Raw genomic sequence first — 6,047 nt, forward strand, 5'->3', positions numbered from 1 at the left:
AGTAATATTATATTATCTGTGGTTTAGGTATTGAACTTGAGAAGTTGAAGAAAATGCATTATTGTCCTATATATGGAAAGAGAATAATTCTAATATAACCGAATTTATCATTTCATCTCAGTTTAATTAAAAAAGAAATTGATATGTCAAAATAATTTCTTATTAATGTCCTTATTCAGTTGTTATTGGCTGTGATACCGTTTTAAAGCACTAAATATTGCCATAGAATATTAAAGATGTCGACGTCATCAGATTGCATCGGAAAAGCGAATGATTGGAGCATTTGAGCACGTCACTCCCCACTCTAAGCGTAATTTGCGGTGGCGCTACAAACGCACGTGGGTTAGAAAAACCAAACAAATTGTTATTGGCGGCAACTATTCCACAAATTTTTAGTATCCTATCCTGTTGTTAGCCAGAGTGAAAGAGATCATGGTCGCGGTTTTGCAAAGATAATAGTGGAAAACATTTGATCAACGTGCTTAGTAGTTTATGAGGAAGGTTGCGCCTGGGTAGCATTCGTGCGATAATGGGCGCGAAAGGCGAGGATAGTGTCCTTCAACGGTGAAGTGAAGAAATGGTCAGTAGGTCGCGTGCGGAGGGCCGCAGAGGGCGTGGGGCGGGCCGGCGCCGCCTCCGAGCCTCCGCGACTCGCGCGCTGCCATCAGGCCTCAGTCCTCCTCGCCCCGTCGTTCCGTTCGCACGCGCCGCGCGTCTCGCGTCCTGTGTCAAGCCACCGGAGTCGCGGTTCGCATCTTACCGGGCAGCATTAGAGTCGTGCTATTTTCTAATACTGTCAGGTAAAGATGTCGTCCGCACTCCACGTTCGACGTTGCTGCTTCAGGAATTCGCCAGTGAAACCGGTCCAACGGATATATTTACCGCGCGACCGCGTGGTGTTGGTGACGGATGCCGCGTGGTGGCCGAGCTCGAGCTGCTCAGCGAGGTAGGTTGCGGAGCCCGCCGGCGCCGCCGACCGCCGACCGCCGATCGTCGAACGTCGCACGCGCCGCAATATACGCTGAAATCCCAAGTGCGTTCTTATACTATGTTCTCTCTACTTGCCACGTATGTCATTCCTCTCGGTCACCCTCTGTGACGATTTCGCATAGCTATTCGAAACATGTACATATTCATTACGAGTATTTCACTTCATGGTTCGTATAAGAGTTACAAGTTATTGATATTACAGATACCATAAATTTGATAGACTATGTATCATGTGAATAATATTAATAACGTAGTAAATGTATAGTATACAGACGACTTATATGTATTTCACGATATAACCATTAAGATTGTATTTATGAAATACTACTATTTATGAAGTACTAGTAATGGATTAACGTTATTAAATTATAAGCATGTTTAATCGTCATCAATATGTTAATTAATCATGTTGATGGTAATGCGTGGCGTGTGGAGTGCGGGGGAACGGCAAGAGGGGCGCGGGGGCGCGCGGGGGGACTCAGCACGAGGGCGAAGGCCCCGTATTGGCGCCGCAACCCGACGATGCTCGTACACTTAGCTAATTAAAATACCGCATACTCACAATATTCGTTTTGGAGTCATTAACTGAGAACCCCTCGAAACCATTGCTTCGACGTCTAAGGAATACACCATAATTTAATTACCTAAATTAGTTGCTTATACGTCCTTATTTACATCAATTATAATTTTATTCTCGACATTAGCAGCACAAAATTTCCTCAATTAGATTCCCAACGCCAGTCACTGAATGTGTTTAAAGTTCGTTCGGAACATACATTATCCTAATTACCCAATTGTGTGCTAATTTGGGTCACAGTTCAATATCGTTGCAACTCTGCAAGTACTTCCATTTGCTGTTTTCGCCGTACGTGTTATTAAGTGTAGTGTTGGAGACGAACTCGTTTGCGCCAGCCTCGGGTTGGCATAAACGATCCATTTTGGAAGACGGGAGTATTGTCGCATGACAATACCGCAAGGTCCACACACGATGTTTAATTCACGATGACCGCTGATTATAGCACTCAGATATGTTACATTATTCATTAGTAGATGGAAAGTTTTGTCTTTCCGAATATAAAGATGTGGGTCAAGGCCCGACACTTCACCATTTTTTTGTAGAAGTTTTTTAGGACCATTCGGTATAGCTATTACATTGCGCGTTTAATTCGTTATTGTTTCCATTATAAGGCTCGAATTGGGCAATGAAGATGACGGATCACAAAAAGTGAAATAACACAGATAAAGAAATAATAATTACGTTGATAATGAATTATAGCGAGGCGCTATCGGGCTGCATGGGAGGTCTAGGGTTATGGAGGTTCCATGATGTTGAGGTTGATCTGCTGGAACGACCAACGCCACGCAGCGCTTCCGTGAGCCTGGGCCTGAGGAGACTCTCGCTTGGCCGAGACGAGACCGGCCGTTGGGCTAGTGAAAGCTGTATAAAATTAATCGTTCAGGTGGATTCCGCTTTCGAATCGAATTCTTATCGATACGGAGTGTCGCCTGCCGACCGGTTCTTAATTTCCTATAGGTACACACGTTATGCATCTATTTCGGGAGTCGTTGACCGCGGGTTTGGCACTGCGGCCGGTTTTATTCTGTTCGTGTCGGAGCATCGTTCCGGGAGCGGCGACGCGTGCTCCGTGTTGACCGCGCGCGTATTTCAGGCTATGACGCAACGTCCCCAGGCGCCGAAGGGACACGTCTAATCGAACATAATGTTATTAATATTTGGAGGGCGGGTCGGGGCATGCCCTCGTAAAGTTTGCTTTACGAGCCGGCCGATGCATACGAGCATCGCTAGAACATGATACCCGCGTGGCGCCGCGCTCGGCATTGTTGCCAGCTATTTTTATCGGCCGCTAAAAGAGCTCGCCCACAGTTCGCCTGCGACCAGACAATGTTGCTAACCGTCGAGACAAATATTTGAAAAAAGTCCAAAAGATCACGTAGTTGTTCATTTGATTGTTGTTAAATAAGCGTTCAAACTTCAAATCTGATTATTATAAACATCGGAAATCTAATGATGTAAACAGCGTTAACGAGTTGGCGCGAATCTGATAAATGACCCACGCGTTAGGGTCAATCGGATTGACACAGATAATAAACTCGTGTGAGCCTTATAGTTACTTACAAGGCGCGTCTATTTTTGTTTACTCTGAATAAAAAATAAAAACCGATCAAATCATTGCGATTAATACTACTGATTATGCTTCTTTACATAGTGGCCCACACTTCAAATTTGAGTATAAACTGTTCGCAGAATTGATAATTTCCGACGAACAAAATAGTCACGTAAGTGGATTTAATAAGCCCAAAACGTTTTAAAAGTAGCTGGTAACCGGTCTTATCGCGGTCATAGGAAGTGCTGGAGACCATGTGCGGGGGCGCGGGGGCGAAGGGGCGCGCGGGTGAGGGGGGGGCGGGCGGCGGCTGACCCGCTGTCTCTCGATGGTCAGCAAAAACCGAACCGCGCTTACCACGCAACAGGTTGATTGACGCAAGCTTTCTCCTGCCTGCAAAAACTGCTGTACGAAGAACTCTTTTTAAAACTCTTCAATATTAAGTGAAATGTGAATACATTAAAATCATAATTAAATGCACATTTGAAAAAACGTATTAGCCCTGCGAAAAGTTCCTTATCTTTAAATTCGCTCTAGAAACTGGTAGCTGTCGAATTATTACGATAAATAGACCCAATTATTGAAATTGCAACCGCGCATTATAAAATAAAACCAAAACATAATTTAATCGGATGTCAGATTATATCTCATAATATATTTGACACCTTACAAGTTAACAAAAGGCGTCACTTGTCGACGATTTGAATCAAACGAATGTAACAGAAGAAAGTAATGGGGCACTATTGCAATGCACGTCGAATAAAGAATCATTTAATGTTGAATGCATTAATTCAAATGAAGAGTATAAATTTTAACGAACAGAAACAAAGCGAACATTGTACAGCAGCTGATAGCCCGTTATCACCCGTGTGTGGTGTGGCCGTGTGCGACACTCGCGGACACACACAGCGACACGCAAATTAGTCATTTGCACATTCGTAAGCATAATACTTCCGATATTCAAGTAATTGATATGAATAATATTATTAAATAACGCTGCAAATTAATGTTTATTGTATCCCAGTAAAGTTTCAGGCCATAAACTACAACTTGATTAATGCAGGTTGACAGATGTCACGAATAGTCGAACTTTTGAATCTTGGACATATCGGTTTCTTAACAGTAATTTCCTTAAACGCTTCGAGCGATCCGACATTGTGTAGATTATAAATAAAGAAATCGATCTCTTGTTCGGTTCCTGAAAACCACTTACATTATTTAGCTTATTTTCGTTATACATTAAATATTCTATTAATAACATTGAGATTGTGAAAAAGCAACTTATTTATTACAACAATGAATGACTATATAAACTTTTGAAACTAATGAAATATTTCGTACCTTATTAAAATGCTAAGAGGTTACAGCATAATTTATGAATTGTCGGTTTCATGTTGGATGTCTATTCATTATATCTTTATTATATAATCGGTACAGACTACTGACAACCGAGTACCGCAGGCTGTACGACTTGTTCTAAGGAATCGTTTATAAAGCCATGTCTTAATTTGCAACATAAATGAACCGTGCTAAATATAGCTCGAAGTGCGTTTCCAGTACATGGGCAATAGCAGTATGAAATACTATTACACGTCGATTAACGTGCCTACAATTAATCCCGATTCACTCGATTTGATATTCTGTATAATATCGAAATGCTACCGGTTCTGAGACGTAACTACTGCTCTGCGCGGCCTGCTGTCGCTAGCGACGCTTCTATCGGGTGAACACTCTACACTTTGAAATTAACTGTTTGTATTATTCGAGATTTAATTACATTCTGTTGTAAAACATTATAAATTGTTAAAATAGTAATTTACAATGTATCACTCTGTTAATGATACGATATCAAGCTAATGACTCAAATATTAAATTTGTAAGCGTTTATCGTAAAGAATATATGAAACAATATCAGCTGTAATCTACTTCATGTTATAAATACTAAAGTAACTCTGTCTCTTCTTCACGCTTAAACCGCTATACCGGTTTGGTAGAAATTTGTCACGAAGTTAGTTTGTTACCCGAAAAATTACATAGTATATTTGCTAAGACGGTAATACCACGAGACCGGGCTTCACTATTTAGCTTCGCATTAGTTTAGGCTAATGTGCTTCGTCCACCAAACATCTCCTATAACATAGTCTATTACGAGTCGCGTTACACATCGCAAGCAGCGGCGACGTCGCGGCCGGCGGCGGCGACCCGTCGGACCTGTCCCCAATCATCGCCGGCTCCAATACATCTATTTACATTGTAAAACCCGCGCGACCAGTTGCGAGAAACCTCGTCAAATTGCTGCGAGTGACACTACATGTTCCACACTCCGTGCCACCTGCAGCTCGCTGATCGAACGATCGGAAATTCTTAAGTAACGGCTCTGTAACGTGAGGACATTTTTTATGCTCACGTACCAACTGATTAATTGTACATTCACAGTACTTAAATTTAAAAACGACTGCGATACTAATTTATGATTATCATCGTGTAGATAGGCAGGGATTTAAATGAGGAAAATATTTTGTCGATGATGTAAAATATGGATATTATAGATAAGCTATGAGACGGATTAAGAACTTGGAGTTAAAGTAAATCCAATTCTACTTTTTAATACTTTTCCTTTCCTTCATTTGTTACATACTCTACAGTGTGCCTCTAAGCTATTTTTAATATACAATATTAATATTTATTATTGGTCTATTGGCATATATAATATATAAAACAGATTTTAAATGCCACGTATTCTTTGTCTTTGTCAACCTAAATAGCGAATTCTTCTGTTTGGGAATGAATTTTCTTGATGGGATCAGTGCGGTCTGTTTCCGAAGACTGAGTAAGCGAATTTACAATATTATTATATGAGAACAGAATATGGCCCATGCGACTCGAAAAACTTTCCATCAGCATGAGTTTCAACACTTTAGAATTAACCTT

Source organism: Zerene cesonia, chromosome 20, assembly GCF_012273895.1.
Source record: "Zerene cesonia ecotype Mississippi chromosome 20, Zerene_cesonia_1.1, whole genome shotgun sequence".
Lineage (NCBI taxonomy): Eukaryota > Metazoa > Arthropoda > Insecta > Lepidoptera > Pieridae > Zerene > Zerene cesonia.